The sequence below is a fragment of the Colias philodice genome, chromosome 5, assembly GCF_061535455.1.
Source record: "Colias philodice isolate Cphi_HAF_F1 chromosome 5, ilColPhil1 Martin Lab GWU primary, whole genome shotgun sequence".
NCBI lineage: Eukaryota > Metazoa > Arthropoda > Insecta > Lepidoptera > Pieridae > Colias > Colias philodice.
The window spans coordinates 8,498,657-8,523,452 of record NC_143090.1 but is presented as its reverse complement, the minus strand read 5'-3'; the positions used below and the strand labels follow the sequence as shown (position 1 = coordinate 8,523,452).

General features: G+C 32.7%; 1 protein-coding gene across 6 annotated transcripts in view; it reads left to right on the top strand.

Moving 5' to 3' along the window:
• Positions 1-24,796, top strand: part of LOC149488546 (inactive angiotensin-converting enzyme-related protein-like) — a 141,041-nt gene that overhangs the window by 13,391 nt on the left and 102,854 nt on the right. Inside the window, exon 2 of one of the 6 annotated variants that reach the window (XM_089695117.1) lies at positions 17,316-17,352. The exons of the other annotated variants lie outside the window; for them this stretch is intronic. The gene's annotated coding sequence lies outside the window, so the exon portion shown is untranslated. The remainder of the gene's footprint in view (positions 1-17,315; positions 17,353-24,796) is intronic. 6 annotated transcript variants of the gene reach the window in all.

Below are 24,796 nucleotides of genomic sequence, written 5' to 3'. Positions count from 1 at the left end.
GGTGACAGTAGTTTAATATTTTTTTTCTACCACATGAAAATTTATTTTTTAATTCTACCACGTTTGTAGCTAAGCTTATTAGTTGAACTATTCATGTTTTTTTTCTAGCAAAGCTAACCTTATGATATTTAGCAAATTTGTTTAGTTGTTTCGCGCGTACTTGAAGTAGTCAGAGTTTGTGTGATTCCTTGAAGTATAAAGTGATATAACAATGTACCGGCAGTAAGTATTGCTTTTTTTTCTTATTATATATAATAAATGAATGTATTATCTATAATATAAATATATTTTATGCTAAAAATAACTAATAGCATCTTCACTACAGCACTGAAAATATGCCGTGTCACCTGGAGGTGACACTGGGCATTATAATAACTTTATTATTCCGAATTCATTGTAAGTAATAACAAGACTGTTGTTTATATTTTGTCTAATTGCTATGTCGTGATATTGTTTTAGAGTTTATTTACGTATTACAGGTTGACGTTAGATGAGATTGCCGAGGAGTTGCACGCCGGAGAAGACCCAGGCGATATTATTTTATTTCCTCCTGATGATGGTGTGGTGACTGACGAAGATAGTGGAGACGAAAATGACGCTAGTATTTTTCATTTTTAGTCGCATGTTTTGGTCACAAGTATAATGTCAAAATAGAACTTCCGTCTCTGGAGAAAATTGTGTACATGACGAGGAAGAACAAGTCGAAATAACTACCGAAGAAAAAAGATATTAGAAAGCTTCTGATGAAATTATTACCGCCAAGTGGCATGACAACAGCATCGTTACCATCGTATCCAACTAACACGGATTGGATCCTATCATAAAAGTAGATCGCATTGGATTTGTGGATAAAAAACGGGTTTTGGCATAAAAGCAGCTTGCCAAAATGCATGGCTGATCAAAGGGCTGATGGAAACTAACTGGACCTACTACGATTTCCAGCGGAATGTAGCAACCGTAATTCTGTCTGGGGTGTTTCAGCACAAATGAGAGTGCCCACAGAAGTGAGGAGTGCTGGAACTGTGGACGACCACTCGGCAGTCGATTGCTCACAGTGAAGATGCAGGTACTATCACCAACGCACTAGAAAAATGTGCGCCAAGTGCAATATCGGTTTACTTGTAAAGTGTTGGTACATGTTCCACAAAAAATAAGTTATGTATTTTTTTTCTACTTGTTCATAAATAAATATTATTATAATAAAAAACGATATTTTATTCCTAACAAAAAAAGAAAAACCTCGTTAGTCCTTTAGAGTCCTAAGTTAAAACAATGCCCAGTGTCACCTGTAGGTGACACCCCCATAAAATAAATGGGGGGTAGAATTAATTTTTTTGTTCTTTGTTTTTGTCTTCGCCAGATGTATCTAAAGTATTTCAGTAAAAGAGAAATGCAAAATTGCTATTAATTTAGACATGGGAATTGAAGAGTTGAAGGTATTCCTTGCAATATGCTGTTTATTTTATTCTCAATTGTTGTTGCTGATTCAAAATAATCTACTCGCTATTTGTCCGCGGCTATGCTCGCGTGCGCGCCACGTTATCGCGGAAAAATCGTCGCTGATATAAATTCCTGTTTCATTCAAAAACACTCATGTGAATCCAGGTGTATGCACACACTATATACCTAGATATTACTATGTAGGTACACCTAGATTAATCAAGCAGTAGATGTACTTTGTTAAGTTTTAAATTATGTTAACACTTAGTTATTCTAATTAAAAACGACATCAGAAGGTCTGATCGTCAGTCCAGCTTGCTAAATTTATTCGCTCAACATTTTGATCAAATTTGGCAGTTATAATGGTAATAAGTAATAACCCATGTTGGGTTACTTTTTCAATAGCTAAATTAAATTATGAACAACAATTTTTTGTAACATTATTATAAAGCATCATTACATAAGACTGAACGCATAATTTCTTGGCAATCTACAACAAAAAACCTTTATTGCAGTAAAAATTTGGGGTTCAATGTCCGTATTGCCTGTCGTAAAACCGGTTTTAGCTAGTATTTATTTCCAAGTACAATTGTTCATTGAGACCTTGAATTTTAATTTAAATATGTATACAAAAAATTACCACTTGCTTTGATGTGAAATTTAAGAAAGCAATTCTCAAAGAAAGCTAATATATATATAGAATCCTGAGATTTAACGATTATTTTTAGAAAAACGAATAAAAAATATGTAATTCAAGTGAGAGTATGCAAAGAAATTTATATGGCTTTGCGCTTCAAGGCATTACAATTAGGGCATGCAGAACCGAGTCCGGTTCCAAGTTTCTGAAACCCGGTTCCAAATCGAGCTCAGAACCGGGTAGAACCGGGTTACCCGGTTCTTTTATAATACTTCGGAAAAAAATATGAAATTAAACAAAAGTAACTGTAAAAGTACCTGATGGGCCTTTTATTTTACGCGGCTTGTGTCTTATTTTATTAAATTAATAAAAAACAAAATTTCAATACTTCTCTTTATTTATCAGTCTTGTAAAGTACCTTTTTATCATAATAGCACATAAAATAAACTTAAACCTTATTCATTAACTGCAAACTGTAAAGCAAAAAACCGGCCAAGTGCGAGTCGGACTCGTGCTCCGAGGGCTCCAAACAAACCTATTTTTTATCATGTTGTAACTTTAAAATTTTTGTTTCTAGCAATTTTTCCTATAACTGTGTTATAAGACGTTACTTTTACCAAATTTAAAGGCTCTGTGTTCATGAAAAGCCCCAGCTGTAGGTTTTGAGTCCCATGCGGATGTCGCGAAAAATTTGCGAAAATTTTCAGCATTTACGGCTGTATTTTTTGATGCGTTGGCTTGTGTTTTAGTTTGACTTTTTCACATTTAAAAAGGGACCGAAGACTTGAGTATTCGATATAAATTTCAGCTTGATACCAAAAAAAAAACATGACTGGATCATTGTATGAAACAGTAGAATCAACAGCTTTTCAAATTCACGACAAATCTAATAAAAATATTTCTGTAGCCTAATTTTTGTCATTTTCGAAGCCTAATTTTTTTTTTTTTTGGTAATACAACCGTAGGAAACTTATAGCATCTAAGGTTAGACAACCAATCAGAGCCACACTTGAGGCGCGGCACGAAAATTAGCGATGCACGTGAGTCTGACGTTGCCAGATACAATAAATTTGTTAAAATAATGCAGCAAAATATAAATAATACTTCATATTTTAATATTTTGGTCGGAACCGGGAGAACCGGGTTTCATACTATTCAGACCCGGTTCTCAAGATCATCAAAAAACCCGGGTTTACCCGGGTTTTTCAGAACCGGGTAAACCCGGGTGCATGCCCTAATTACAATAGGCTTAAAAAGACAAAGGTATAAAACCTAGCTAATACGATTTTCTTTTACTTTTTGTAAAGTTATTATGTTTATGTTGCCAGCCATTTCATATTCATTAAAAACTATATAATCAGTGTTAAATAAAAGCATCGTCTACTAAGTTTTTTAACGAATTTTAAATTCTGTGATCTTTTTTGTAATTTCTGTATTATAATTGTTATTTTCACGCAAAAATGGAAAATCGGATCAATACGAAATTCGGAACAAAAATAGTTTATAGTATGGCCTAGAATAAATGCGTACATTGTACCTATAGTACTAAAAGATGTCTATAATATGACATAATTATCAAAATCTATACCTTTGGAAGCGGAATATTTTGATTTAATTTTAAATAAATTCATATTGTTTTATAAGATACCTAGACAAGTTTAAAAGATAGCCAAATACCTATACCAATACGTACGTATACTTTGAATCGCACATCGTTGGGTGGAATATTTATGAATAAATAAATGATTTACGAGTCGGCGCTTGACACATACATCCAATAAAAATTGACCTAAAAGTACAAAGGTATTAAACAGCTATTAATATTCGCAAATATGTACACAACATCCGCTTCCGAAAGAAATATATATAATTTATAGAAAACGTGAAGTTTGTACCAAGTATCTACGTAATTACATACATAGGTAGTTATTTGAACCATGAGTCATATGAACTTTGCCGACCCGCCTCTGTTTGCTATTAAGAAATTGAGTATTGGGTAATTAAACATTTTGACAGGTACCAGTACACTGACCTCCATTACTCTGTACATTGAACGTAATTATAATTTCTGAACTAAAGTAGTTCTGAAGTTGAACATGCGAGAAACTGAAACAAAATTCAACATGTATATTGTTTAATTGTTTTATGAAATTAACATATTTTTCAATATTATCCATTCTGAAAATATTAATTAATTTCAAACGAGTGAATGTCCATTGCTTTTTAATATTAAAAGTATTAATTACACAAACATATGACTAGAGAGAAATTACAAACAAAGACAACAACATGCAAAGGATAGCTTTGTAGACTGGTTTTAGTGTAGCCATCTTTTCCATACCTTCATACGAAAGAAAAAAATAAATAAAGCAAAACTATAGAAGTATCATCCACAGGCAAAACTTATTATACAGCAGGTCATTCCAAAACGTTTTTTTAATAAAAATTAGTAGTCGTATTATTTAGTTAGGACAACTCTTAGCTATAAACCTTCTTTGTCGCATTGTCTCTTTTGATAATTGTCTGGATGAGATGGGTCTTCTGACTTCTCTATAATTGTTTCAATTAAACATTTTGTTAATTTATCAGTTCTTTTAGTTATTTTCACCATTTCGTGAACATACATTTAAACAAACACAAAATAAAAACTATCACTAGACCATACTTCTGGATTTGTGCAAAAATATGTGAAACTGATCCAAACGGTTCTAATTAAGTAATTTTCATTGAAATAGGTGCTCGCTGGTTAATTCTGAATTCATTACGAGTGAATTTCGGTTATTGTACCGTTTATGATCATGAGTTTTGTATGATTCCCCTGTTGGTTATCTATTCGTAATAATGGTAATTACTGCAGGAGCATGTGCGACTAATTCTGGTTATTACACGAGTGTGAATAATTTGGTTGTTTTTGTTATTTTGTTTGCGTATTGCCTGATGAGGCACTTTTGGAACTACAAAAGTTCAATTTATATGTAAATAGTTAGAGACGTATCAACTTGGCTTGACTTTTGCGCGATATTAAGATAAAATGTTAGTTTTATCAAATTCAAGAATTGAGGCAAAAATGAGCGTACCTATTACCATAAAATTTTGAACGGCTTTCAGGTTCATGTTGTCAATGTGAACTATCAAAGACATTCATCAACCTGCGTCTTGGACCCGATATGCAAACGAAATTTCATAGAAATCGGTAGAGCCGTTTTGGAGAAATTTAACTTCAAACACCGCGACACGAGTTTATATATTAGATTCACCACTAGGTATATAACTCTCATATTCAGTTCAGTGGGAACTAGTACAGTAATTGTAAAACAATGTCCCTAATGAGTATCCATTTAATTCCCACGCATCTTAGCTCTCGATTAATATGTACTCGATATCCGAATTACCGTATAATCGATCTCGCATTAACGATACTCAATTCGGTTCAATTGCTCGTAATACTCTTATCCTGATGGATATCGAACGATCGATGTATCGTTAAGTTAAATAGTTAGTGCTCGATTTACAATAACATCGATTTTGATACCTTCATTTTGTTACGTATACGGTTATACCTAACATCAGTAAACGCAGAATTTATATCTATTTTCGAGTAAGTAACTTTGTGTTGAGTTTTCATATTAATAGCAATTGACGATTCTGTATCCCAGTACAAATACCATTATTCTAGAGGATATAACTGCTGGTTTGATTACATATTATATAAATAAAAAAATATTTGTCCTTCTAGTTCCATTGCAAAAATAAACTTTGTCGTCGCGACAACAATTAGCGTATTTGTCTAGGACCTAGGTCTTAATTTATCTGTGTTCTATTTCGGATAAGTTTTTTCACACTTCCATTTACACTTTCGTATTAAGAATAAACTGTAGATGTATGATTTCAATACTGATACATCAGTATTACATTTATATTTTTTTATAGTTTGAAATGCCATTAAGGCGCTGACTCCACGAGCGAGAGAATCGCGACGAGTCCGCCCTTATATCGTCGGATAATCTCCACGAACGAGCGATAATTCCGCCGCGTATCGTCGTGAGTCGTAACAGAATCGCAGCGTTTCTGCGGCGACTCGTAACAGTATCGCCACGTTTCCTTGAAGAGAACTACGAGAAGACCAGAGGCAACGCTGAAATGCCGCTGCGTTTGACAGCGCGCCCGCTGCGCACTCGTCGCTAGCCCGCTGCTAGTCGCGGCGGGCTAGCGACGATGTAATGACGTTTCGCGCGCTCATTGCCACTCGTCGCATCGCGGCGATAATATCGCTGTGTGGAGACGGTTCCATAGAGAGTGTATAGAAATACGTGGCACGACGATAATATCGCCGCGATTCTCTCGCTCGTGGAGTCAGCGCCTAACATATCTATATCGATAAATTACGATTTTTTACACCTATCATCATCATCATCATCATTGTCAGCCTACACTTGTCCACTGCTGGACATAGGTCTCAGTCATGGCACGCCACTGAGCCCGGTCGTTTGCGCGTTGTCGCCAGTTTACACCAATACTGTACAGAATATACCTTTATTATATAGTATATACTTATATTGAATTTACATGTATAGATAAATTTATAGCATCCGCAGTACGACGCAAGCACGCGAACTTTTTACATTTCCTGCGAAAACGTTGAACTCAAGCTGCCCTTTCACAAAAACCAGACAAGTTTCCTTTACCAATTATATCCCGTTGCTTCAACCAATTAATCCTTTTTGAGCCCACGCAATTACAATAATATTACTATTGTAATGCAACAGCTGTCCCTTTGCGTCAAGGGCGTCCACTTATTAACAATTCCATTCAAACTTTAAACATAATTCCTAAGTCTTAAATACGCCTACGAATTCAGGATCATTGACATTTGCGAGCAATGCTGGGTGGGTAGTTAGTTAAAGATACAACTTGTTTTAAACATAGATTTTAAAGGCAGACAAATAATAGATACAGTGTATACAGATATTATTTTCGATGAATGTACCAAGACTCAGTAAACATTTTGACTATTATCGTCTGACATGCACTGTTATGACTTATGACCGTTATGACTGTCATATGCCGTACATAACCATGTATGAACTATGAAGTACCCTTTGGTGTATGGCAAAATAAAATCATAACTTTAATCAACAAGCGAAGAATTGTGTAATTACATCAAACAAGCTAATTTATTAAGAAACAAAACACGACTACCATTTTGCTTACCTATATTCTGCCAACAAACAAGTCTATAACAAAAGGCCGTATTGAATAATTCTTAACAAAACTTGATGAATGGACCTCGAAAATCCCTATCCATTTTGTAATAATCATTTAGAATGGGACGAAATTTAAAGCTAAATCAACATCAAAACATAATTGAGAGAGCGACAAAGAGTGACAGCGCTAATTGTATTAGCAGGAGCATCATTCTTTCACTTATTTTCTGCGAAATATTTCGTTTAATATAATGAAGTTGCTCAAAGTAATTAAGATGAATCGTCTACAGAAACACCATGGAATGGTAATTAGGAAGACAATATTTTCCGCTTGGAAGACTTTATTGTTTTGGCAAACATTTATCGTACTATCTATTGTGAACTTAATTACATATATAAGAGATTCAATGCAATATTCACACATTAGAAAATTTAATATGTTAAACGTGTGAGTTTGAAATTGTTTTCTTATTCTATTATGAAAAGAAACAGTTTTGTTCGCAGCTATTGTCTTACTTAATTTTCTTAAAATTATTCGGTAAAAGTTTTGAGTTTCTTATTATTCATTCAGTTACTTCAGGGAATTTTATTTATCCCACTTAATTTATGTTTCTTTAGACTTGTCCTTATCGATTACTATTTCTTTCAGACGCTATTTTATCATCAGAACTGTTCTCGAATATTCTCTACGAATCTTTTCAGTTAAATTTATTAGCGAAATAAAGTTTCCTAAAAAGGAATACATCAAAGCGAAATTTATTAGATTTTTGAAAATATGAGGGGAGTAAAAATATTTTCATAGAAGGTAGTGTTAACCCGGGAATACAAGCGTAGTATTTGAATCGAGCCTAATTCCTCTCAGCCCTTAGAGATTAGTGAAAAGTCCATTCGTTTGTTGTAAATCATTAAGTGATTAATAACTTGTTGCGATCACGGTTGAGGTAAGATTTTGGATGTCTTGAGGGATTCGTTTTACAAATTAAGCCGTAATGAGATTGGAGTTTTTAGTACTTTTGGAATTAATTATTTGTGCATTTGTTGTATAAAAATGCTTTAATTTAGCAATGGCAGACAAAATATTAAAAGACAAAGATTCTTTAGTGGGTTAATTAGACTGTCTTTATGTGAACAATTTGATAATATAACTACGAGTATATTAGTAATTATTAGTAAGTTAATATTAGGCATGTTATTAGATATGATCGCAATCTGCGAATATTTATAGCCAAACCGTTATTAGCTACGCATATGTTACAAGAAATAAGATAACTAATTAGATTTTAGTTAATAATATACATATATATAGGTATACGACATCGTTTATATTAAAAGTTAGCCACGCATAAATGACACGTTATGAATAGGTATAGATACAAAATCTTTTCCCTTTTTTGTCGTTTTTTGCTTACTTAGAAAAACAGACGGATAGATAAGTTTTATAGATAAGTTTTTTGATAAGAACGATCTTAATTTATCTCTTTGATTTTAACACATTAGTTCAACATTTGCATACATTTATTTAGTTCTGAATGAACTTGCTATTTAGTTCACAGTAGGTGTTGCAAAATAGGTTTTGCCTTGAAGTTTGAATGGTAAACCTCTAACATTTAAAAGTATTTACTTGTTTCATTTATAAGCACGAATGTGTCTTATTTATTGTGTCAATTTTGAAATCAAATCTCATAATGTGTGTAATTTATGTTACATAATTTACTCTACTCTCATATGAATGGACTTACAAATATACGAAATGATCGCGCATTTCAATAATAATAATACACAGACAGACAGGTAGGTGTTATACCTAATAATATCTACATATTTTTTTTTCTTTGAATCAGGTACAACAAGGTCAAACAAAAGTCCTGTAAATTTCGCAACAAAATTTCTAATATTTCTTAGGTAGGTACTACTTATGTTCCTTCGCCTTTTTTAAAAACATACCTAGTTCAAATATAAGATAAACAAAATATTCAAACTACTCTGTACGATATAGAAAGCTATACATTCGCTTAGATAACGGGAAGCAAATGGGAATAGTTCGCGAAGTCTATTATAGAATAGCCTGGCCTTATTATTTGTCCTGGTTTTCAAAGCGGGTAAGCTCTTAGCAATGCGTGAGAGCCTTGCTTCAGATTGCTTTATGCAGGAATACCTATAATGTGCTGTTTTGTTCTTAGTGCAGATAAATATAAGGATTTGCAGGTTGCTACGCGTAAACGGCCTGCACTGCTTAGGCAATTGATAGTTATTATCGTAACTAGTTTTATTGGTTTACAATATAAGTAATAAGTATATTTCTAGTGTCCATAGTGTGTTTATATATACATATATGAATATATGTGTGATAAGTTTAACCAAAATAAGCCTATTTTGTTGTGATGAACTGTATGAACTTACCGATTTAATAGCATATAATATGAGGTATTATTTCTGCATTATTATTACAATCACGTCGCAGTTACGCAAGGAATTAAAAAGGCAGTTAAAATGCGTTTGAAGCCCTTTAATGCGGTCATAAACTTTTTCAATCAATGTTTAATCACACCTTTTTTCTCTTTCTTTAAATAACTTGAAAGCGGCAAAACACTGATTAAATTAATCAAAGTTTCATTGTTTTTAGGGTTCCGAACCTTAATAGGAAAAAACGGAACCCTTATATTTTATAGCAAGCATGATATGCATACTTTAAGCTATTGTTTCATAAAAATCTTAATTAGAGTTATCGTCACTGTTTAATTTCTACCTCAACTAATTTTTTTTTCATGAAGTCAAACATTTAACAAACTAAGTTATTTTAATAGCATATAGTTACTTGTTGAATTAGTTAGTACCAAACCAAAAGTAGTTTCATTAAGTTTTTTGAGGTAATAAGTGTTGAAATTTGAAATAACATAAATATAACTCATTATGTTAATTTTTAATATATTGATAAGCTTAAAATACATGAAATTGTTGTTTAAAATTAATTAAAAATTTGTATTGCATGAATATCTACGCATACTTTTTGCAATTATCCACCAACGTATAAGTTAATTGATTTGATTAAAATGCTTTATGGAATTATTTAATTGTTGCAGTCTCAATAATTAATTATTATTAAACACTGATAGGTTCGCTGCTCTCTTGCAAATACCCTTGTAAAGAGGCTGATCACTTCTTTGTTTGATAAAATAAGAGTAGGTATATAACTAAACTAGCTGTACGGTTTCACCCGCGTGGCTCCGCTCCTGTTGGTCTTAGCGTGATGATATATAGCCTCGATGAATGTGCTATCTAACACCGAAAGAATTTTTCAAATCGGACCAGTAGTTCCTGACTTCCTGAGATTAGCGCGTTCAAACAAACTAGTCAGTTTTATAATATTGGTATAGATTTTCTCTCGTATCAAAAGGCATTAAAATATAAAGCTATCAACCACTTGAAAATGCAAGATAAATCCTTTTCAACATTCTCTTCGATTTAAATACGATAGTAGATTTTACTATCAACAATATGCATTCATTGATAAAATGCACTTTCAACATTTCAATATGAATAAAATGGCCGATATCAAACACAATAACATTTCTATCAAACACACTTCAACTTGCTTGAATGGCTGCAATCGTTTCCCTTACAAGCTTCTTGAATTAATATAAATTCAACAAAAGAATATCATATCTGGAGGGTAGGGAATAAAATCTATTTTGAAGTGTATCATGACTGGATTTCGCTTTATGCCTTGGGTTATCGCGAGTTCTGAAGGCGTTATGTTGGCAGAAAACTTTGGCCCGAAGCCACCGAAATTTGTGAATGTAAACCGAGAAGTAAATGTAAAGTTCGGGCTTTTCAATATTACATTCATTGTTTTTAATGTTTAATGGTTAATTTTGAACTTTGAATTCCTATTTATGTAGATATAATTGATTTTGCCTGATTTTATCAATTTTTCAAGTTGAGAAAGTTTGTCAAAAATAAGTAGGTATTTTAGTCATTCTTTGTTATGAATTCTAAGTATTTTTATTTTACGCTTCACTGGACAAACTCAGATATTGTGAAGAAAATAACGTAGCTGTGTTTTGAAATGTAAATCAATAAATCAAAATTTAATGAAATTTTTTACGATACATTCACCTTTATTCGTCATTTCGTAATCTTTTATTTCAACCTTGAAAAAAGGCTCAGCATTCTTTAGCCGAAAATCTTAGGCTTTTCCGAAACTTATCGGCTTTGCAAGGATTTATAGTTCTTCTAAGAGAGGATTTGTTTGTTACAGAATTTGTCATTTTGTTTGGTTTTAGGTTATTTATTGGCGTCAAAAGGCTCGTTCATTTACATTGTCAATTAAGTGTTATTTATTGGGTGTGCTTAGACTTTTACCTTTTGGTAAAACATTTACGTAATTTAAGAATCAAAATGATGATAGGTATAATGTATATTTTTCAAGCTAGACAACAGCTATTAACTAATTAATATTATGGTAGGCTAGGGGGTCACCTTCTGCACAAATTTTCAGTGTTTTAGTACATTTCTATAAATCCACGGGCTATTTAATGTCTTTTTAATCATATCCTATTTAAATTTAAAGTGCCAAAAATGTATTACATAACATGACCTGATGAAACGCGGGCATCAACTAATATACAGGGTGTCCCACTGTTGGTATACTAAGCTCAAAGGAGGTTATAGTTTTGCATACGCTGAGTACGTAAAAAATAATTAAAAAATTCCAGATACATTTTTTTTTCAAATAGATGAATTCTTAAAACTTTATGTGTACACCCATAACAAGCGAGCCGCCCAACTTTGCCACCAGCACGTGAGCTATCGTTTAAGATTATGTTTCCATAGATAAAATGCTCATATTAGAGAAGCGGTATATGCCGGCTGCGCGAAGCTAGAGAAGAAAACGTGGATTTTCAGGAAAAATTTAGCAAACAATTTTGGACGTAATTTTTTTAAAAAGTATTTTTTACGTGATCAGTGTATGCAAAACTACAAGTTCCTTCGCGCTTAGTATACCAATAGTGGGACACCCTGTATAAGCAAACTAATTTACAACCAAGTGTGTTATATAATATCGATGGAACGGACACAACTGATAAAGATGTACTGATAACTGCACGGGAATGAACCTTGAACCGCGTAATTGTCGATGTCAAGCCATTTGATCGTATCACCAATCAAAACGATCATGTGATGTCGCATCTTGACAAAAATGATAAATCTGTTAGCATGTTTATGTTTGCTGTAAGTTGGGTATTTGTAAACATTTTTAACAGATATGGTTGTTTATTTTTAACAGTGTATGCAATTTGTATGAATCATCGAACAGTGAAATGATGAAATAATATTTGTAGGAATGATTATACTATTGTATAGATTATAGAATCTACTTCTACTATTTAATTTGTTAGTTTTATTGTAATTCCTTCGTTCGTAAGATTTAATAATAAAGTTCAGTAACTCCAATTTTGTGTTCAGTAGGATACAGATACGTTTAAAATCCGATACCTATAGTTGTAGGTAGTTACTCCTTGTTGAAATAGACCTTTAAATATAAACACGGACCCTCAATGTCACTTTAGACGAACAATATCTTATATATAAGTCACCCACAATCAACCTAACAAGACGTACATGAGAAAATCATCTTATATTATCATCGCCCGTATCAAGCCTCTGACAAATAACACAAAATTGGTTATTAGGACCGTTTTCAAGCGTGTTAGTTGGAGTGAAATTGTTCTAGCACCGACCTCTCGACGGTGTCGTGAGAACCTTGTCGCATTAAGTGTTGCTAGATTTAGACGTGTTAGGTCTTTTTATTATAAACACTGCTGGAGTTTTGAATATAAGAATTGAATATTTGATTAGAAATTTTACTTCAAATTAACAACTTGGATTTGGACAGAAAAAAATGAGTTAATTGTTTTGGATTGGATTTCAATTTATAAAATTAAATAATTTTTAATTTAACCTGTCTCTAACCGACTTTTATATAAAGTTAAGCGATGGATAACATAAAATTTCTGTTCTGATTTTCGCGCTTAAATCTTTAGGGGTTCCAATCATATTTTATGTTCTGCAATAACGAATAGGAAACATATAAATTCTGAGTACATTTTGAATTTTTTAGTCAGTGTTTTATATGCTTTTATTTTATAAAAACTGTCACGAACAAACAAAATTCACGGTCCGTTTGACATATCGGCTGGTTTGTGGATATTTTCCTGCCATTGTAATCTTACGAGAATTATGACGTCACTAACTGAAAAATTCTACGGATTTTTGGAATACATGTTTTTTTATTTAGGTGGCTAAATTCAGAGTTTAATAAAACGATAGTAAATACGTCAAAGGAACGCAAAAGCAAAAGAAAAAAATTAAATGTCGTGTTCATATTTAAGTAGATATACGAATTCTATTAGAATAATTTTAATTTAATAACAATTTATAATTGTGTATATCTACGATGTAAAACCTATATAGAACCTACCTATAGGGAGGTTAAAAATTTTTTACTCGACTATCATCTATTAAAACCGCAGGTCATTAATAGTATATACGTATAGGTATGTTCAATAAATTATTATCTACCTATTCAAATCCATACTAATATTATAAATGCGAAAGTAACTCTGCAGTCTGTCTGTCTGTTACTCAATCACGCCTAAACTACTGAACCAATTTTCATGAAATTTGGTATGGAGATATTTTGATACCCGAGAAAGAACATAGGCTACTTTTTATCCCGGGAAAATGACGCAATCCCAGAAATCCCACGGGAACGGGACCTATGCGGGTTTTTCTTTGACTGCGCGGGCGAAGCCGCGGGCGCGGAAACCTAGTATTCAATAAAATAGAAAATAACAGGAGTTAGTAAAACTAAAATTAGTTTATTAAAAATAAAAACAATTAGTTTCATATAATCTGACCATCTCAAAAAATTTAAGAAATTTAGCCTCTTATCATTATCACAATCATTTAGCGCGAACAAACGTGGTGTTAAGTAATTTTTACGAGCACAAGCGACACAGTTTGATAAGAGGTAATTTTGAAACGGTTTAAGCTTTGCTATCTTGTTATAATTTGGTTGAATTTTTTTTCCTCAAATATCTTAGAATACTTACTCATTTTTTAAGCATATTACATCATTTATAATTAAATCACTGAAGACTTATATTTTAATTTTTAACGAATTATAAGCAAGTTTCGATTGTCCTTTTTTTTCCTTATATAGAAAATCTAAAAAATACTGACCGAATCATACCTATCTATAAAAATTGCTCGTTCGATAATTTTGTTTATATTCATCAATGAGTGTAATATGTTATGAATGAAATTCCTACTGATAATTAAAACAAACATCTTAAAATACTTAAAAGATAGTATTGTAATTAATATATAAACATACATATATATAAACAATAGTTACATAAAACAATACTCTATATAATCTTTCTAGTAGGTAACCTAATTTTTTATATTGTATTGGGAACGTATTGGTAATATTATTAAAGTGAAACTTTTATTACATCGTCTCAAACTTTTTGGTCTGTGTAGCGCATGTCGCGTGTATCGCGGCTGCCGAGTAGGTATACCTACTCGGCAGCCGACCGACACGCGACATGCGCTACACAAAGCAGTGTTCGGAACCGTTCGAACAGTTTCACTTTTACCGTGGTTTCATAAAACCACACAACATTTTTACACACTTTATATTAGCTTCACCTGTAGGTATGTTTGTAACCGACTTCTTTGGGCGCGATTTTGACCCACTTTAAACGGCCAGATTTCGTTCAAACTTTGTAGATTTATTGAAGACCGATGACAATACACTAATTTGATAAAACTTTCTATTTATTAGTTCGGTTTTCTGTGAAAAGCGTGTTTTTCAGTTTTTTTTAACTATTATTTCTTATTTTATCTTACGTTACGTAAGGATACGTAAGGAAAACGAGCGGAAGTGTGAGCTGATGGTAAGCATTACATTGGTTATAAATTATAATCATAGGCAACTGGTTATAGATTATTAGTATTGGGAAACAGGAAAGTATAAGTGGAAAGGAAATGTTAAAACACGTTGTTATCTATCGTGTGAAACACACGTCATGTAGGTATAACCTATATTACGAAAAAGACAAATTATTAGGGCACTTCACTTAATTTACCTTCATTTAGGGCCGATTTTTCAATGCTTGGATAAAACTTATCCGTCCAATAAAGTTACACGATAATATTAAAATGTCACGTAAACTGTCAAATACGGGCAATAAGAATACGTTTTTAAAATGGTAGTTTTATACATTATTCGACGAATAAGTTTTATCCAAGCATTGAAAAATCGGCCCTTAAGTAACTTATTTAGCTGACAACCCTCAGACAGGTAGTGCTATATTGTCACCAAATCAAAAAAATCACGATCCATTCATCTTAAGTTTATTTAAATCTTTCTAAAGTTTGATTGCTTGTTTGCTAAGACACAAAACCACTGACTGATATGATCCAATATTGCGTTATCAAAAACAATGCCCATACGCATCTTGTTCTATATTCTTTTTCGTAACCTGCACGTACCGACACTAATCTATCTACATGTTATCTAATAGAATTTCCCAGGTGTCAACTACCGCTTAGCTTTTTATCAGGACAACAAACAGTGAGGCTTCAGTACACATTGTGACATAGTTACCTAATTGGAACATGCAATTGCGATAACGAATGCATTTTGTAATTGACCTGTTTAGTGGTGATGTTTATCGTGGCATGTCTTGTTTGTGTTGGATGGTTGAGTATTGTATGCTATGGGATTATGAATGTATGTATCTTTGAGAAGTTTGGGTATGTTAGATGGGGTCGCTTGGTTAACATTTTTTGGGTTATAAATGGGAATATACATAATAGAACTTATAAAAATGTTTGTTAGAAGTGAAGTCCCGTGTCCCCGTAGTGGGGTAAGGGGCAGATGCATTATTCATACATCTGTTTCACTGATCGATTTTCTTTAGGGACAAGTAGGTGATCAGCCTTCTGTGTCCTGCCAGACCAAGACATTTTTTTTTTCGTCTCCACCGGGAAACGAACCCAGGACCCCTCGGTTCTACGCTCACGCGTCAACCACTGTACCAAGGAGGCGGTCAGTTCAAAATGTAACAAACATTTTGAACTGAACATTAAATAAATATTTATGAAACTAGATGTTGAAGTCAAAATTAAACTTTTTCTGAATATTGCAACAGCAATAAGGTAGGGCATTATTAAAAAACAGTTTTTATGCAAAGAACAGGCATTTAAAATGAATTATTTTGCATATTCTCTCGGCTGTGCAAAAACTTCGCAAACTTAATTCCGACGAAAACCAACCATTCTTCGTTTACGTAATATATTATCGCATTAAAAAAGTAAATAACAATTTTACATCTAAAACACGAGTACGTTGAAATAACGGAAACGAAATAAAAGTTCGCGACGTTGGGTTTCCCGTAAAATGCTCCCGGAAAAGTTTAATTTACTTAAAATCTGTTTTACTCGATTTTTGGTGAGTTTAATTCGTAAAACTTTGGCTTGCTTAATAGGTGACAATTGATGTTAATTTTATTTTATTGCATTTAACTTTTAGACGAGCGAAAAGTTATTTTATGATTAACGCTACATTTTCCAAGTTGTTTTAAACTGGAATCGCTTGCTGACAACGTTGACCGTTATACTTTAACGTTTACCTTTCAATGCACGTATTGGGATGAAATATATACATTTATAAAATCTGCATCGTAAAACGAAAACAACAATATATTTATCATCACGATACGTGGAAAATATTCTAAAATATAACGAAAAGGCGACCAACTACGTATTCATATCTAAATAAAATGTATGTACCTTTTTATATACCCATCGTACATTTGGATTATCTACTATTCATTTGCTGGATATTAATACATCGTATTCCGTATAATACTGATACATATATACGTATTGTTAAAGTTATAAAGTCAAATATAGCTGTCATATTTATTAATAACTAATTTAAATAATTATAATTTTTACAGGTAAGCCTTTCAACTATTAAAAACGCCCACAGATTAGGTAAGATTGACGTTTAAAATATAAAGTTGAACCGTCCAAAGATAAAAAGAGTCCTACGTAATTATAACCCCGTCATAATTAGCAATATTAAATTATATTTTAAATTAATTAAAAGCTACTAAAGGCGGTTAACTTTTTGCGTGATATAAGCTGTTGGGCGTTAGGCGGGTCCACACAGAGCGAGCAGCCTCGCGACGCAATTACTGCGCGAAGCAGCTCGGTCGAGTAAAATAACGCCACTATCGCTTTCCTTCGCCAAGGCACGTCTACACTGACCGAGCTGCTTCGAGCAGTAATAGATTCGCGAGGCTGTTCGCTCTGTGTGGACCGGCTTATTGAAGATAGGGGCAGTGGGTCACTCTTTGAACCTGAAGGCGCCCTAGATCTGAATACAGCGTCTTTTCATTGCATGATAATCTTACCGCGTACGTGAATCGTATATTAAAGCAAAACATGTGGGTTTTTGCTTAAAACAAAATATAACCCAGATAGAAACTAGAGACTTTGTAATTATGTTTGTGACGCGTTTATTTGTTATTTTAATATTTTACAATTAGGTTTAAAGCTTTGATATGAACATGACATTAACATTAATGGATATTTTAGAGCGTACTTTACGCTGTAAAATATTAATGTTTTAGAATCAATTTTTTGGGGTGAATTGTTAAGTACCTACCTATAATATTTATTTTTGTTCCAGTTTAATTTTCGTTATAATATGTTTTTTATTTGAAGGGCAAGCCAGTATGAAACACAATCGTTTATTTGGAGAACTTTACCAATACATTTATGAACATTAGCTTAAATCGGCATTAAAATGAACGGCAGCTAATCCTAAACTTTGTACATACAACTGACAAACGGTATCCAATAAAATGGACTTTCATAATATTTACAACATCCCCACTAAATGTTTATTCGATCGTTGGATTTTTATAGGCCCTTCTGCTCGCAGTTTGTCAGGATATACTACAATCATTTTGACTTTACGATCATCCGAGCCGCCTTGAATTCAGAATAGCCTAACGTATTGAGATCTGGGAATATTGGTCGTGGGACTGATAGGCTAAATCGTTGAAAGTTCCGAAAACCTGGCAGATATAGAGGTTTTGGGCTCGAGCTTCTCACACCTAATACGTATACCGTTTTACAAAGCGTTTTATTTTCATTTTTCCTTTTGTCTTACTTTGAATGTTTTGCGTTAATCTTTTAAAGCAAGGAGGAGGCGGACGGCTTAACCATTAGATAAATAATTGTGAAGGATACCAAAATTATAGGTTGCGCGTCATTACGCTCATTGTTAAATTAGTTGATTACAAACGGTGTGTTTTGTAATTATGTCTAATCCAGTGGAGCGGTTTGGTCATTTGATGATGTTTTGTACAAGTAACTATATTTATACAAACAAATATTTCTTCTTGATTGCAGCAAATATTCGACTCCAAATGGAAATGTCTTGGATCCACTAAGTTTGTTAACGTTACTACGTACGTTGCTGATGACTACAATGCACCTACCAACTATAAAATTATATCAATAATGTTCTATATAAAGAAATCTTAATGAGCATAACATTTAAAAGTATTCTTATTCGAATGATTTCGTATGTAATTGTTCCTTTGACCTTAATACCTAGATTGAATCAAAATCAATGTTTTAGGAATGCGGAGTTAGTTCGCAATTAAAAGTTTGTTTTCATTGTCAAACTATGTATGCGCTGTTCGACTACATTCCGTTTTCGTATTAAACAATGCTAAATTTGTAACTATTGTTTTATAAAAGTTTAGTAAAATTTTAGTTGAAGAATGTAATGGCTTTCCCCTGAATCAATCTCATGAATTTCTTCTTCTGAGAAAAATCTTACAACTACAATCAGTTTTTATAATTGAGCCATTGAGTAATACATATTATAATTCTCCATCAAAATATTTTCATATCCAGAATAACTTTTAATTTACAATGAGCGTGGACCATTAAAATGTATTTTAGTATTATGCATTTTAGTTTTTTATGTGCGTAAATATTTTATCTCCTTTTCATAATAATAGTTCTATTTTAAGCGTATATTTTAAGTGTTATTGGTACAAATATCGCACACTTAATAATATTTGGGTTAATGTTTTGAAGTGTGGTTTGTTTAGAAATAGGCTGAAGAGTGTTAAAGTTTATCGTTGTGATTTATTCTCGTTGTGAAAGTAATAATAATAAACATTTTATTTTAGGCAAATTATCGTTGCAATGTTTTTAGTTACGTAATGGAGGAAGCATTTGTACTGAATTTGGTTTTATTTTATGATTCATACTTTATGATTTAACGTTTGCTTGTGAAATGTTGAAATAAACAATTTCCATTGTGTATTTCAGAGAAGATGTTATTTACTAATTGCAACTACTGTTTAATAATCATTTGTGGTTAGAACGCACTAAGATTACGAATACAGTTTGACCAATTATTATTGTTAACCCGGCGTCATTGTGGTAGAAAACAGATACGCGAACGTTGAGGTGGGTCAATATTACCCATATATTTTATAGTTGTTATTTTTAAACTTTTTAAGAAAATTAGTTTTCTGTTTTATTATTATAGGTTATAGGTATTCTGGTTTTGATAATATAAAATAAAAATAATAATTAACCAACGTTTTATTCACTTTAATCAACTTTGACATAAACTCATAAAAATAGGAACAAAATATAGACCTCTTACGTTTTCATGTCATTACTACGCTAATAACCAGTAATTTTGGTTATTAATAGCATTTTTATAAACTTAAGTCTAAATATATTAGAAAAAAACTTAAACAAAGCTAATTAGAATCTTCGTTGTAAATGAAATCAATACAGAAAGCCATGATGCGTTCAGGACAAATAAATTTAGGGCAAGCTTGATAAAAATATTTTTTTTTTACTATTTTTATTTCCGGACACACTTAACATCTTTTGCGGGAATTGCAGGTGGCTTCTCTGATGATCCACCAATAAATTTTCTGATTCTTTTGCCCATTTGTCATTGCTATCGATCAATTCCTGGCGAATTTTCAAATGTTCTAAGACCAGAGCAAGACCCTAAGTTTTTCAAAAAATTACGTCGCTTATCGTTTGGTTTGTTTTTATTTATGCGACGTATTATAAGCGCATTAATTCCTGTATGTCCAACATGGCATAAAAATTGCCAGGGGCCAACTTTTGGAGTTACGACTCACATCATATGAGGTGCAAAGATCATCAGCGACGTCAACCCCATATTTAGTTTTATTGTAAAAGGTATTGAATTCGGGTTTTCGCTTTTCTCCGCTTGAAACACACTCCGCACTCTAACATGATCCTCTTCTTCTACTTCATCATCATAATAAGGTAAGTCTGAGTCAGACAAGAGTCTAAACCCGCCATGATACGTGATATTTTCTATTCTATCCATTTATAGTACCTATTTTATAATAAATACCTGTTGGACAAACAAAAACATTAAATTCACTGAAACAAGCAAAAAAAATGTTTGCAGACACCAAGAAATCATACACAACAGTAAAAATCGATAACTTGGCCATGGCGCGAAATTGTTACATCAATTGTGAGGATGGGTCATATTTACCTTTTTCGAAAATACACGCATGTAGCTCCCAGTACACTCGACGTCGAAAGGATTTCACTTCGAAAACGTTTAATCTACATTATTAGCTCCAGCTACTACAAAAAACAGCACAATCGTGCACATAATTACAAAAATATTGTAAATTATAAACAAGCAGGGTCATTTTGACCCAACCTCAATGACGCCGGGTTAATTTAAGTCTGTGTAAACCAATGACCTATTATACTAGTAGAAGCGGCATACGCCAACATCATTGCACTAAAAAACAGCGTAATTAATACATACCTACTTACTAACGCATTATCACCAATACAGTTGTTCTCTCTTTCACTCTCACGCACGAGACATAATACATGTCTCACTCATGTACTTCGTAATAACAACTGCCGATTAAAGACGCTGAATGGTGCGTGACTAAGTGAAACTCGGGCACTTAGCTGAGTTTTTTCTTGCCAAAATAGAGAGTGGGTAACGTATCTAGCTTTTTTTTATATCATAGGTGTAAACTGTATATATAATATGTCGTCGTCATCTGATTGAATCTGCTATTTGATCGAATGACTAGCGCGTTCATATAATATATGATTGAATATTTAAATCAATATATACTATGCAATAAGATTATCTAGGATCGCGGGTTTGCCCACACGCAAGTAGCGGATGTACGTGGGCGGATATTGTTGTTCTTAGATTGAATGCAAAAGCTTTCAATTAAGTTTAAATCTATATTTGTATTTGATAACTTGTAGCACGTAGTATAAAGGTAAATATAAAGCCCATAGGGCACATGTCACTAATCGCCATAAAACGTATGTAAATGTTCTTATAATACCTATAGATCTTTTAATTAACCTGTTTTGTTATTTTGGTTAAAGTTTTATTATATATATATATATATCTATATACATATAAAGATAACTTTATTTTCATACTAGCAGAAATATTCCAATTAATATTCTCATTAATATTACTTATTTTAAATATTACTAATAAGAAATTTAAGAAATTCCTAGGAGGAAACGCCATCAAGACGACTCTGAATCGGCTTCTGCAAACTTCCCCTGTCCGACCTGCGGAAAAGTGTGTCGATCCCGCATTGGATTATTTGGACACCAGAAACATTGCTCAGGCAACACACCATAAATCGTCTGTGATAGACGTAAAGGCCAATGAATGAGTGTTATATCATAGTATTATTATTTTGGTATTTATGTGTATGCATTGTTTTATTTATACAGTATGAAATCAGTCATCAGGTAAATACCTCAACCCACGTAAGCTGCAACTCTATCTAGCAATATGCAACCGCATTTAACATACGATCAAATATTACAAAACTTTCTACATTTGGGAGCAAATTCTGTTCTACGTTGTATCTGTATCTCAAATGAAAATTGTTACTAATTTTCTAAACTTTTCCCGAGCATAATTTCGTATATATTGCACGGATTTGAAATATGACCGCCATGAATGTTTGAAAGGGTCTGATATATTATTATTGGCTTGCCTACGCGAAACTGATGGTTAAAGTCGTAAGTAATTCATACCCTTTCTATGTTTGGCTATTTTTATCTTCCGCTGCGGTGTGGAAGAGAATTAAAAGAAACGTCTCAAATACTTTAAAGATTTGACCAAAATGCTGAGGTTACTTTGTCAGTGAATATTAAGAAGTTCTTAAGTAACTTCTACTAGAATAGAACGTAGTTTTATCCTTGCGATTATTTTATTTAATTATATTACACGCAAAATGAGTGATATTTAGTACTTACCTAATTATAGTAGGGGAGCCCAAGAGGGGATTTTGGGATTTACTCGAGCGCGTCAGATTACTATAAGGGACGGTACCTTAGCTATTCATTAGTACCTCTAGTCAATATGAGCAGTTATGGTTGGTGGGTGCGCTCAGGGGCCCCGCTGGAAAATTTGAATAATCCATAATTTCCTAAGGTTGAGCTCGAATCGTCAGATTAGCGAAATGGGGACTTCTTATATTGTAATTAACCCCCCCATATATTAATCTGACGCGCTCGAATAATATTACTTAATTTTTTTACCCTTTCTTCATAGCGATTAAATCGCCACTTAAATCGTCAGATTAACGTATACTTTTTTTCAGTGACGTCCTGGAGCATGCAAAATATCAATATCTAACGCGCTTGAGTATTTCCAAGCCAATTTTTTTCTTTTTTAAATTAAAAAAAATCAAAAAACCCTTCCCCACCGCTAAAAGTGAAAACATTATAGGACCTTTTTTTCTCGCTATGGTCTAATCTACCAATTCTAATAGGTTCCCGTGACGCTCGAGTAAATCCACATTTAGCATCCTGGGCTCCCCTACTATTAGTAATAAGTACCTCTACGTATCTGATTATTCTTGAAATTAAATGTGAAATTGTGAAAATATTATTTAAATTAAATGGTGTGCAAAATTTCGTTTAATGTAATAATTTTAAACATGATTGGATTAATCATAAATACTTTCAGCCTTTAAGCCAGACGCTTAAATTAAAATTATATACTTTGAGCATTACATTTAAATATAGTACTTAATGCTCGATTCTACGAAGAGAAGCTTATAGATAAATGTAATATTTATTTCTTATTTTTCCTTAATTCCATATTTTTCTGACAATACTTAAAAAGAGGGTAACCCCGGAAAATCCGGGAAGATTAAACACGAGGGTAATGTCAGCTCGTTCTTTTTACGTCCTGCTAAAATAAACAATTACCGCTTTTGGTTATATTTATACAAGATTTATCTTGTAATTTTAAGAAATATGTATTCTTGTAAGTATGTTGGTGTATTTATTTACCTATTTCTTTATATTACAGTTACTACTCTTAAATACGAGCTTTACAACTAACACCAGAAGTTTACATGAAAATAATAATAGAACAGTCCAACACACACACACAAACATGTATAATTGTATAGTGTTATAAATAAATAAAACAAGTGGAGGAAGATTTGAAGGTATCAAATTTTTGATGTCTGCGATTAACGCTCTTTCAAAACGTTTGAAACATCAAAATAAAAACGTTGAATAAATCAATTTCGCTCTAACCGCTTGTGAATGATACTTATTTATTGAATGTTTCAAATTAACGTGAAAAAAATGTATATTAGGAGCCGTTTTCGGGATTCGTATAACAATCGCCGGCGCCGTCCCAAAAGAATAAAATTTCAAAGCTCAAATCACAAATCGGGGTCAATATGCAAAATCGCAATTAACCGCGCGAAAGTAAGATCTCATTACGGGATTTTTGTTCCATTTATAAAGCGGGTCAGACCATGTTTACCCGATATTTGGATCCTGAACGTTGTTTACATTGAAATGGGATTATTTGCTATTCGCGCTACCTTATCCCAATCAAGGATCGAACCTTTTTCGGCAATTTGTTTCAAGAAGTTTGTTTGTTACGGATTGTTTCTTGTCGAATCACGATAGCGGACTTGCTGATGTATAAGTTAAGCATCGTGTAGGGATTATTTATTCATTGTGTACTTTCTAATAACAAGAATAATAAATGTTGTATAGCTGCTTTTACAATTAATTGTATGAGACTTTTAGTACTTACTTAGTCTGTAAGCTGGGAATGTAATTTCTTGGTAAAGGCTGATAGTATCTACTTATATGAAACATAGTAAGTATATAAATAGATTGTAACCTGGATAAGCAAATAGGGCTTATCCCGGTTCAACGCTTGTAATGCTAGGACGATGGCCTATAGTAGGTACAATGTAAAAGGAAAGTCTCTTACTTATCAAAGTATATATTTATTATCTAATTCAGTACTTTATTTTTAACACACGTTTACTAGCTACATCTGTATCTTTGTATATAACCGACT